Source organism: Propithecus coquereli, unplaced genomic scaffold (genome assembly GCF_000956105.1).
Source record: "Propithecus coquereli isolate 6110/MARCELLA unplaced genomic scaffold, Pcoq_1.0 Scaffold802, whole genome shotgun sequence".
Classification (NCBI taxonomy): domain Eukaryota; kingdom Metazoa; phylum Chordata; class Mammalia; order Primates; family Indriidae; genus Propithecus; species Propithecus coquereli.
Genome location: NW_012154197.1, coordinates 344130 through 355078, shown reverse-complemented (window position 1 = coordinate 355078; position 10949 = coordinate 344130). Strand labels below are relative to the sequence as shown.

The 10949-nt window shown below is 53.6% G+C and overlaps 1 protein-coding gene across 1 annotated transcript in view; it reads left to right on the top strand.

Annotated features, from left to right (window-relative positions):
• Nucleotides 1–482: 482 nt before the first annotated feature.
• Nucleotides 483–10949, top strand: part of SLC6A17 (solute carrier family 6 (neutral amino acid transporter), member 17) — a 45897-nt gene continuing 35430 nt past the window's right edge. Inside the window, exon 1 of the mRNA XM_012663371.1 lies at nt 483–871. The gene's annotated coding sequence lies outside the window, so the exon portion shown is untranslated. The remainder of the gene's footprint in view (nt 872–10949) is intronic.

Here is a 10949-nt window from a genome sequence, read left to right as displayed (position 1 = left end):
GCTGAACTGCACAGGGAATGGCCTCGCAGGATGACGGCAGGATGGAAGGACGGTGGAGCGGAAAAGGCATCTTGCAAGGGAAGGGAACAGAGTGAACAGAAGCACGGAGGTGGAAGCGTCTGGGGCAGGGGGAATAACCGCTTTTTGGCGTGGGATTGAGTTCATGAAGGCAGGCCGAAAGAGATGAGTCTGAAAAAAAGAAAGCGAGGCCCTGGGCTTAGGAGGGCTTGGCCACTGGGGCCCCATTCCCCTCCAAGGACAGAAACTCCCGATTGAGGGCTCCAGGGTCTGGGTCCCCTGACCAGGGGCCTCAAGAAGCTACGTCCCCCGCACTCCCCTCTCCCGCTCCCCGCCCACCCCTCTGCTTGCGTCGGCCATCAGAGCCTCGCTCACGGCCCCTCTCGTTGACGCGGCCCGCGCGTGAGTCAAGCCTGCGTCACGGCGCCCCGCCGCCAGGGTGGCCTTTCGGAATGCGAGGGAACAGTGCGCGCCGGGCTCCGCCCAGCTCCGTTCCGCTCCGCAGAGCCGGCGCGGCCAGGGCGCGGGGAGGACGGCACTTGGTCCGAGCCTTCGCAGCCGCACGCGCTCCTTCCGCCGCGGGACCCGGGTCCCCCGGCCGCTCCTCTGAGCCCCGAGCGCGCGGCAGACGGGAGCTGGGTTGGGACTGGCTGCGAGGGAGGGAGTGAGGAACGAGCAGAGTCGCGAGCCGAGTCGCGTGCGCCGGCGCGCAGCTTCGGGCCACCCCAGCCGGCCTGTGGCCGCCAGACTCGGGCTGCCCGTGGGAGGGGCTGTGCGCCGCGACCCGTCGAGGACCGCAGCTGCTTGGCCGAAGTGCACCGGTCGAGTCCGCGCGACGGCCTCCGCGGGACAGGTGAGTCGCCGGCCGAGCCCCGCTGGGCTTTACTGAGCCAGCCACCGCAACTTTCCCTGTTTCGGCCCCGCCCCAGTCAGGGAGGCCTAAGGACTCAGGTGCGAGGCGACACTGCCCCTGCATTCGTCCGACCTTGCACTAGCCCTGGGCTCCTCCCGCTGCTCCAGCCGCCGTTGCCTGGCGACGGAGCCCCGGGGCCCGCGCTCCTCCGGCGCATCCCGGGTGCCCAGCGCGCGGCGCGCGCACGGGTTGGACATCAGGCTTGAGCTGCTGGTGCTCTGGAGGGCCCGAGGACTCCAGAGGTAATTGGGCTGAGCTGCGGAAGCCAGCGCCCGCCGAGAACCGAGAGGAGGTCTGCCTTGCAGGTCCCGCCGGCTGAAGCTGCGCGCCCAGGGCGCAATTCCGCGGGGAGGCTCCTGCGAGGCTGGGGACCCCAGCCTCAGCCGCTCGGCCTCAGGCCCGTGACCTTGACAGTAACATTGGCAAGAGAAGCGGAACGCTCACGCCCGAGACGAATATTTAATTCCCTGGACTGAGGCTGGTCCTCGCAGGATTCCGAGCTAGCGGAGAGCCCTTTCTCCAGGGAAGCGCATCTGGGAACAGAATGGCAGAGATAGGGGTGCCGATCCGTAGGGGGCGCCGTCGCGGTCGAGAGGCCTCTGCCACATTTATACCTGTGTGAGCCGTGCCCTGAAGCGATGCTCGCAGTACTACAAGGAGGGCCGAGCTCCCCCAGGGGCGCCGCTGTCTTGGCAGGAAGCGTGATGTTTCCTTTTAAAGCTCGAACAGGCCTGTCAGGGCTCCAGTTCAGAAATCCCAAGACCACTCACCTTACAGGACCTAGTAGCTGTCAAGTTTGCTTAAAAAAAAAAAAAAGAAAGAAAAAAGATCGCATTCCTCTTTCCCTTTTTTTTGAAAAATATTTTAATGGGCCTTTTGGATTAGGAAATCTCTAACCAGAGCTATCTTTGGGGCAATTCAGCTGTGAACATGAGGCAGATGGGGTTGGGTTGGGAAGGCAGGGGAGTGGTGTAGAGAAAGATGATTCTTTTGAGGGCACTGCCCTTGTTAAAAGGAACTTACGGGAACTAAGACAATCCTGTAATGGCTCCAAAAAATTTCAACCAAAACTTTAATTAGAGCCTAGCTGTTAAGGCTTTGCTGGACATTCTCACTGCTGTCTCGAGAACAAGGTCGGATGCATTGAGGTCAACAGTTGGGGCTCTTACGTCTCATGCTGTGCTTACATTATTCCCTTGCTGGGTGAGGCTGACCCATCACCTGGGCAGGAAGGGCTCTGAGGTCACACCAGGTTGTCCTTGTCCATGGCCCATCCATGGGGACCATCAGAGGCACTAGCTCCTCTGCCGGCTTTTCCTCTTTTGCTCAGGAGCAGCTGTGGCTAGGTAGGCGGTTGAGTTTCAGCAAATCCCTGCAGTTCAGCCTGGAGGGTGAGTCAGTGCAGGAGGCACATGGTGCCCACCAGCTCTGACTGGAGTGAGTTTGTTTGGCCTGAGTCACACACAGAGTCGTGTGTCAGCTGCTCGTGAGCTGAATGGAGTTCTTTAGCAGGACTCGTGAGCAGGAACAGCCTGAGCCCCAAGTGTTCTGGGCGGAGGTGGGCAAGTCCTCGGAGGGAGCCAAGCACAGCTCAGGCTGCCTGGCTGCTGAGCTAGGGTCCTGGAGCTCTGGCTCCGAGGGGAAGGTGAGCAGGGCCAGGTTGGGGCAGGTATTGAAGGGCCCTGCCACTGTGATCAGAACTTAGCCCAGGGCTCTGTCCTGTGCCAGTAGGGTGACCTCCGGCAAGTCACTTCTCCTCTGGAGCCTGTTTCCTCAGTTGTGAAATGAGGATGCCTGTGGGACCTTTTCTTCTGGCTTATTTTGAGCCCTTTAGGCTTATTTGGAACCCAGTGCTGGACACGTAGCAGGAGCTTGTACATGTTAGTTCCTCACGCCTTTCCTTAAGGACCTTCAGTAGAGGCGATTCTTTCTCTCCCTGCCCCTGCTCCGGCATGAGGAGGGGTGTGGAGACGAGTGAAAGTCCGGGCTTCCCATGTGATTAGGAAGGACCCATAACGCTACTTCAGACAGACCTAATTCCAGCCCTCAAGTCTCCCAGAGAGACCCGGAATGGGGAAGCCCGAGGAAGAGCAGGATTAGCGTCGGGGTAGGATGGTCTGGCTGTGCTGGGTCTGCTAGCTGCCCTCAGCCACCTGCAATATCTCCAGGGTGAGACTCCAGCACAGGCCTTGACTCCTTGGAATCGCTCATGACTGTGGCGTGGTCTAAGCTGTGGCCCCTGCTGGATGGGCTTCCAGGGTCCTTTTTCTTTGACCAGGTCTTGCCATCACCCTCCCCACCCATTCTGTTGTAACAGAGTTGGCAGCTGTGAGAGAACTGTTTGGGAGAGGTGAGGCTGGCCTTTCCTGGAGAGGAAAGGAATGTGTCTCCTACTTTTCTGAAGGCTCCTGGGCCCTTGCTCCTTCCTCTGTGATATGTCTAGACTTGGTGCTGAGCTAAGTTGTGTGCATCTTAAGAAGTGAAGGCAATAAAGGGATCCCCAATGCAGCAAGGAAGAGGTCTTGCTGACCCAGGGGACTCCAGTCTGCTACTGCAAATGTGTGTGTGTGTGTGTGTGTGTGTGTGTGTGTGTGTGTGTATCGCATTCACCATTCACTCTGGAATCCATGCCCTGCCCATTGGATCTGGGAGCAAACGGCAAGGATGACGGAGACAGATGAGTGGATTCTAGAGAGGCAGGTTCCTACTGTCTGTGCACCCTCCCTTCCCTCATTCTTCCTTCCCCTCCAGGTTTCCTGCTGCAGGACAATTCATCATTAATTCCTTTAAAGCTGCTAAGATAAGCAGCAGAATGGTTTAAAGGGAAGACGAATTTAAGCTTTTTTCCCCCTAGAACCAGGTCTGAGTTATCACTTGCTCCCAGGCTGGGCTGCAGGGAGTCCTCACAGCCAAGCATCTAGAGCACAAGGATGGGAAAAAACTCTGTCATCTCAGCCCTTATGCCAGCCTCCCCTGAGTGCTGTTGCAGGCTGCCAGAGGTCAGAAGCACAGTGCCATGGGTGGACCTGCCTGTTAGAGCACTATCCCCACTCACGTGGGGCAGTGGTCTATGGGGAATGCCTGCTCTTCATGTTTTAGGAGGGGCAAGTACGGTTCTGGATTCCAGCAGCTCACACCGGGCTTGGCACGCAATGATAATATCCAGGTTTTACTGAGGCTTCTGTGCTGTGCTAAGTGCTTGATGCTGGGACCATCTCGTTTAATCTTTACTGCGATCCCAGGAGACAGATATTGCTATCCACAGTTTGTAGATGTGGAATTTGAGGCTCAGAGAGGTTAAATAATTTGTTCAAGGTCATAGGGAGTGAGTGGCAACCAGAGAATTGGAACTCAGTCTGTCAGCCTTCATGCTCTTAAGCGCTCTGTGATATGTTTCTATAATAAGTTCTTAATAAATGTTTGCCGACAGCCTAGGCATTTACCCAGACAAGGTAGTCTAAACGTGTGGGTCCAGTTTTTTAAGCTAGTGCCCTGGGAAAGGGAGCAATGGGCCTGTACCAATGGGGAACGGGTAGAAAATGAACACACCCAAACTTCCAAGGTTTGGGGAATATGGTGTTTGGTTCCAGGTGGGTTGCAATGCAGAAAAAGATCCCAGGCTCTATCTTGGTGCTTTTTTGTCCTGTCCCTGTTCTTTCTCTTCCTGACCTCTGCCACCCGAACCTCATTCCCTTCAAGTTTATCCAAGTCAGGGCTGGTACCTGCAGCGGTGAGAGGAGAGTTGGAGCAGGGTGGGTGTTGCCCTGAGAATTTCTGCATCTGCAGAATCAAAGATGGCCAGTCGCTGATGGGAGCCCTGGTGTGTCAGGTTTCTCTGCTGGAGGGCGTGTGCCAGGGATTTGCGGCAGTTTGTGATGAGGCCCCATACCCCAGAGCAACACTGCCAACACTCCAAGGTTATTTACAGCAGTTGCTGGCAGGGGCTGCTTGGAGGGATGCTGCTAGCTTCCTGGTCTCGTCCCACAAAGAGCGCACTCTCTCCTCACCCCAGCAGCTCTGCCACGTGTGTCCTTGGGCGTTCTGGGAAACCTGGCCTCTGATTCCTCCTGCTTCTCTGTCTCTTCTCTCTCTGAGAAATTGTCATCCTCAGAGGAACAGGCCCATGCTGTCTTAGCTTGCGTGCTGCCTCCGAAACACCTGAGATCTCAGTGGGGAAGTTCCCGTAAATGAGGGCGGGTAACTGCAATGTGAGCGTTGATGGCCCCTCCCCCTCGGCGGACAGAGAGGACTTCCCAGAGGCCCTTGCTTCATAGGCTGCTGTTTGGTGGAGGTTCAGTCCTTCGATAATTCTTTTTCCTCTTCCTCTTCCTGTGAGTAATTTTTTTAATTAAAACATTGTTCATCTATAGGCAAATCCAGTTTTTCTAAAAAAATATTATTAGATATTCACTATGTGCAGAAAACTCACATGTGAGAACATAAGCTCAGATGAGATATGAATTACTGTATAAATTATTCTCATGTTCAGAACCCGGTATGTTTTGTTAGAGAATAATTTGGGGTCAGGTGAGTCTTAGGCTGCCTAGTCCCCAACTTTGGAGTCGAGGGTTAAAGCTCTGTCCGTTCCGTGGCCTCTGGAGGAGTGGGAGAGGGGCACGTGTGGGGCCAGAGGAGCCAGTGCGCCAGCTCCCAGGCCCTGGGGTCATCTCATTGGCTGCAGTCGACCCACTGAGCTGCCACTCTGCCTTCCAGAGCCCGCCTAGTACGTCACTTAGAGATAACAAGTTGCTTCTTTCTCTATTCCACCATCCCTAGTTACTGGTCTAATTAGAATTTCTGTTGGATTCGGTGCACCACTAATTTACTACCTATTCTTTCAACTGCAAATAACATTCATTGGTCCACACTCCAAAATCCTACTGGTTGCATTTTTCTTTAATTATAAGACTCCTGGTCTCCTGTGGTTTTAAATCCCTCACAAGCTGTACACGGGGCAGAGTGCTGTTTGCTAAAGCTACCTTGCAAGAGGTGTGAACAGTCATCCAATGCAGTAGTTCCAGCAGGTGCTGCCAGGTGAGTATTCAGTGAAGACATGGTCCTTCCTTATCTTCCCCAGATCCAAAGGAAGGACAGCAGATGTTCCTGTGTTTAGTAATCCCAGCTTGTCCCAGGATGCCCTGGTGGGCGCTGTCCACGGTCCTGCCACAACACTGGGGCCATCTGCCTGCTAGTAATCTGGGAACTCCTCTAGAACAGCTGACCAGTCCCCCAAATTGCATTATGTTGTGAGCTTTGGGAAAGGACTTGGCTGAATGAGGAAGTTCCTGACCTTAGGGAGACATGGTGGTAGATGATCTTGTTCCAACGTTGACTTCCTGACTGAGATTTAGGTGTATCGGTTTGCAAGGCAACATGGTACTTGCAGAACCTCCCAACCAGTGCCACAGATGGGTATCATGTGGCCCAGAAATAATATGATGCCCTCACCCTTTGGAGTAGCCTGGGGTAGCCTAGGGTGGTGGAGCCCAGTGTGCCATACCAGTGTTATTTCCTCTGTGAGTCATGACGTGTAAAAGATTGGAAAGCACCAGTACATTGGAGGTATATGGGCTACAGGGTCTGCTAGATCACAGTCTGAATGTCCCCTCTTCCATTTCATGGCTGGGTAACCTTGTACATGATAGTTACCTTCTCTTAGCCTAGGCTTCTTCATCTGGAAAATGAGGATTATACTTTACCTCACGTTGTTGCAAGGGTAAATAACATGTGGAAGCATAGTAGGTCACCTGTGATTCGTTCCCAATAGGAGCACTTTTCTGCCCAGCCCTCCACAAAGCTGCACTGAAACCTGGCGAGGAAAGAGACACAAACCCTTCCTGTTCTCAGGAAAGAGACATCATGTTGGGACTGTAATTAAGAGTTTCTGATCACTATTCCTTCAAGTGCTCTTGAGCAGTCTGTTGGGTAACTCAGGTAATTGGACACCCTTGCTTCTCTCTCTGAGGCAAGAGAAAGTAGTAGCTTTAAGAAAATTCAGGTCAGAGGATTTGGGCAGATGCTGTGAGGGCCTGTCTGTCACCATGGGGGGCCCCATGAATGGGGGAAGAAGGCAGTAAGGCCTTCACTTGTTGCTCCAGATTTTTATTTTTACATTTGATTTCTTTTTAATTTCATTTTTCCAAATGGATATACTTTCATGGGTCCTCCATCTGTCTAGGACCTAGTGTGCCTTTCAGCACCTGAGGCCCTCTGTTTCCCTCTCTCTTCAAACCCTAAAACCCCTCATCCAACAGCCCAAACCACATCTCCACCACCACTTACCCACCCTCCCTGTTGCCCACTGGTTGGGCTATAGGCATCCGGGAATCCCTTCTAAAGTAGTTGGCTCACATCACTCCTCTGCTTGAAAACCTCCCATGGCTTCCCATTAGCCTTGAAAGAAATTCTTCCTCCTTCCCATGGCCTCTGAGTCCTGCCTTCCCTGGACACTCGCTGTCTTCCTAGCACAGGACCTCCCGCTCTCCCTTGCTCAGGGCGCCTGAGCGCGTGGCCCTCTGTACTCACCGTGTTCCTTGTACTCACCAAGCCTGCTGGTACTGCCTCAGGGCCTTTGCCCTCCCTGTCACCTCTGCCCTGATGCTTTCCAGGATGTCCACATGGCCCATCTCCCACTCTCCTCAGGTCTTCGTGTCGCCTTATCAGAGCGTGCCTCCCTGCCCCACTCCATCTCCTCATTTATTTGATATATTTATCTATACTGCAGACATAGTATATGTCTATATGTGCACTCTAAATTATATATTTGCCTGATTTTTTTACTTTTTTTGAGACAGAGTCTCACTCTGTTGCCCGGGCTAGAGTGCCGTGGCGTCAGCCTAGCTCACAGCAACCTCAAACTCCTGGGCTCAAGCAATCCTCCTGCCTCAGCCTCCTGAGTAACTGGGACTACAGGCATGCACCACCATGCCCGACTAATTTTTCTATATATTTTTAGTTATCCAGTTAATTTCTTTCTATTTTTTTAGTAGAGACGGGGTCTCACTCTTGCTCAGGCTGGTCTCGAACTCCTGAGCTCAAACGATCAGCCCGCCTCGGCCTCCCAGAGAGCTAGGATTACAGGTGTAAGCCACCGCGCCCAGCCTTGTCTGATTTTTAATTGTCCCTCTGCACTAGAATAGAAATCCCACAGGGCAGGGCCATTGTTTGCTCTGTTCTCTGCTGCGCTAGAACAGGGCCTAGTCCACAGTGTTCAGTAACTATTTGTTGAAAGAAGGAAAGGAAAAGAAGGAGGGAAGAGAGAGGGAAAATAGAGGAATATTTTAAAACCCCATATTTCAGTAGTACCTCTAATTTACAGGAGTCGCTGGGCTCCATTCTCTTTCCAGCCCAAGAGGGAAGTGAGGAGTCAGTTGGAGTACTTAGCTCAGCACCCCCCCGCCATCCCCTGTGTCTCAGGCTCCCAGGTGCTCATTCCACCAGGTCCAGGGCATTGTGGGACTGGGTGGGTATGCCTCAATTTCTTCTCATGCCCATTTTCCGTGTTCTCACACGAGGGGGCAGCTGGCACTGGTTCACGGCGTGCCTCTGAGGGCCCGGCCTGAGGGGAGCACAGCCCTCGTGTTGCCTCCTTTTTGCTCATGGCAATGCTGGGAGGTGGGAGGCTTCGTCCCCATCTTTCCAGACCCAGAAGCTGAAGCTGAGAAGGGTTGTGTACTTTCCCTGAAACGCACAGCTAGTAAGTGGCAGAGCAGGACTCAGATTTAGGTTTTTCTGGCTCTAAACCGTGATCTTAAAGCCCACGATAGCATCGAGGTTGAGTCAGGTCCAGAGTCAGACTGTCGGTGCAGATCCGAAGGCCTCCACTTTTTGACCGTGTGCCCATGGATGAGTAGCCTTATTTCATCCATTCCAAGATGCATATTTTTGCACATCGCCACATCTTAAAATTGGGATGTGACATGCAGTCAAAATGGCTGTGGGACTATGGCAGCAGTGACCTAGTTGGTGAAAACCTTCCATTGACCCTTTCTGGTAAGTTCAAGAAAGTGCCAGCATCAAAGGATTTTAAGTTCAATGAAAATAAGTAATTAATCCTTCTGAGCCTCCATGTCTTCATCTGCGAAATGGGAATCACAGTGGCACCTACGTGACACAATTCCTGGCAGAGTGAAAGGAGATTGTGTCTGTGCGGTGCTCAGCAAAGTGGTTGCCACAGAGGGGTACTCGGGATCACGGCCGGTGTGCGTTGCTGTCATTGCTATTGTTACTGCACCACAGTGCGCCTTCAGAACTTCCCCCAGTAGATCCCTCAGCCCCTGAACTCCAGTAAAGAGAGAACGCACAGGGGGCATGGCGCTGCCGTTGCTTACGTGCCCACTGAGCATGCATCCCCCACACACACAGTGGGAAAGTGGAACCAAGAGATCCGCGTGCACTGGCCCCACCCACGCTTTCCAGTGCCAGCTCCTCCCCCTCTGAGCCATCTGCCCCTGCTCCTGCTTCCCTTCCCTCTTGACTGAGACAACGAAATACCGACTGAAGAGAACAGGCTGAGCAAATGCACCGTGGAGGTGAGGTGGGGTTGCAGAAGGTCCTGTTGGCCCCTTGGCCCGATTTGTTGTTTGGAACGGTCCCACCAGTCCTGTGGGAAGACTGTGCCCACCCAAAAGTTATCTCTCTGCGGTGACAATGGCTCCTGTCTACAAAGTAGGGAGAGTAGAGCGCAAATACTGACTCCTTTAAAAGAGGCGAAAAGTCATGGAATGATGGCCAGGCTTCTTAGGGTACCTTGGCTTCCAAACTGTCACTTGGGGTACCCTTGGAGCACGGTATGCTCTTGGCATCAGAAAATGGGAAAGACTGGAAGCTGGAAAAATACGTTAGGGTACAGAAAATTTGGGGAGTTCACAATGCGCCAGTTCATTCATGCTCTCGTTCACTTCATTCATATCATACTCACTGAGCTCATATTATTATATCGGGATTTGGCCTTGCAGAAGCAAAGGTGGTGTCAGCCGTGACATGGAATAGAAGATCAAAAACACAAACCCGGCCAATCTGTGAAATGGAGTAAAAGAATTACCCCTCTGTTTATTTGACTTCTCAATATGCTTTTCTTTCTCTTCCTACCTTGATCCGTGTGGTAACCAGATGTAGCTGGTAGGTAAGCGTGGATCTCTATTTTACAGATGGATAAGAAACAAGTCCTGCGGTCCTCCCCACATGTGCTGCAGGGCTGCACTCGATTAGTGTCCCCCCAGCTGGGGCACGCAGACTTCTAGTAGGTCTAAGCGTCTCCCTAGGCAGCCTGGTAGCCTTTCACCCCTGCCTCTTTGTTTCAAAGGTGAGGCAGTGGTCAGGATTTCAACATGGAAAGCAGGTTGTTCTGAGAGGATGAGAAGGCAGGGACCCTAGAACAGCTGTAAGTGCCAGGTTCCACCCACAGAAATTTGTAGGATAACCTGTGTGTGCCAGCCCTGGCCGGGCAGGGAGCGGTGAAGGGCGGGCACAAAGCTGAATACACCTTGGTCCCTGCCTTCAAGGAGCTTCCTGTTTAGAAAAGGGATGAGGCGTGTGAACAATTAGCTGTACCAGGAAGTCAAACGGTGAAAGGGTAAAATACTATTGCTAGGAGCGTGCTGAGAAGGGCAAAGCAGGAGGGTGCCATCGCTCACTCCCAGGGGTGCTGCAGGTGCCATGGAGGCGAGGCAGTGGGCCTGGAGGCTCCGGGAGGCAGAGGAGGGGGAGAGTTAGTGCAGCTAGGGTGGGCATAGGCTGGGGGGCACATGGAAGCCCAGGAGGCGGAGGGGACCAACTGCCTCGGAAGGGCCTGGGCTACCTTCAGTAGGCAGCGGGAGCGGGTGACACGAGGCAACGTGCAGGATGGCCTGCCGGTGAGTGGGTTGAGAGCCGCCGCAGGCATCTAGCCAGAGAGAAGGTCTGAACTCGGGCAAGAGGGTAGGAAGAGGACACATCTGTGACAGTTGGAGAGGGTGGAGGACAGGGAGGTCAAGAATGGTGCCGCGTCCCAGCTGGTGTGTCCTGGGCAAAAACGTTC